The following is an 825-nucleotide window of genomic DNA, read 5'->3' as shown; positions in this document are numbered from 1 at the left end:
CCTATCCATGAGCATGGTATGTTCTTCCATTTGTTTGTGTCCTCTTTGATTTCACTGAGCAGTGGTTTGTAGTTCTCCTTGAAGAGGTCCTTTACATCCCTTGTAAGTTGGATTCCTAGGTATTTTATTCTCTTTGAAGCAATTGTGAATGGAAGTTCATTCCTGATTTGGCTCTCTGTTTGTCTGTTACTGGTGTATAAGAATACTTGTGATTTTTGCACATTAATTTTGTATCCTGAGACTTTGCTGAAGTTGCTTATCAGCTTAAGGAGATTTTGGGCTGAGACAATGGGGTTTTCTAAATATACAATTCATATCATCTGCAAACAGGGACAATTTGACTTCTTCTTTTCCTAACTGGATACCCTTTATTTCTTTCTCTTGCCTGATTACCCTAGCCAGAACTTCCAACACTATGTTGAATAGGAGTGGTGAGAGAGGGCATCCCTGTCTTGTGCCAGTTTTCAAAGGGAATTTTTCCAGTTTTTGCCCATTCAGTATGATATTGGCTGTGGGTTTGTCATAAATAGCTCTTACTATTTTGAGGTACGTTCCATCAATACCGATTTTATTGAGCGTTTTTAGCATGAAGGGCTGTTGAATTTTGTCAAAAGCCTCTTCTGCATCTACTGAGATAATCATGTGGTTCTTGTCTTTGGTTCTGTTTATATGCTGGATTACGTTGATTGATTTACGAATGTTGAACCAGCCTTGCATCCCAGGGATGAAGCCCACTTGATCATGGTGGATAAGCTTTTTGATGTGCTGCTGAATCCGGTTTGCCAGTATTTTATTGAGGATTTTTGCATCGATGTTCATCAGGGA

The sequence above is a fragment of the Piliocolobus tephrosceles genome, chromosome 3 (genome assembly GCF_002776525.5).
Source record: "Piliocolobus tephrosceles isolate RC106 chromosome 3, ASM277652v3, whole genome shotgun sequence".
NCBI classification, from domain to species: Eukaryota; Metazoa; Chordata; class Mammalia; order Primates; family Cercopithecidae; genus Piliocolobus; species Piliocolobus tephrosceles.
This window is presented reverse-complemented; position numbering follows the sequence as displayed.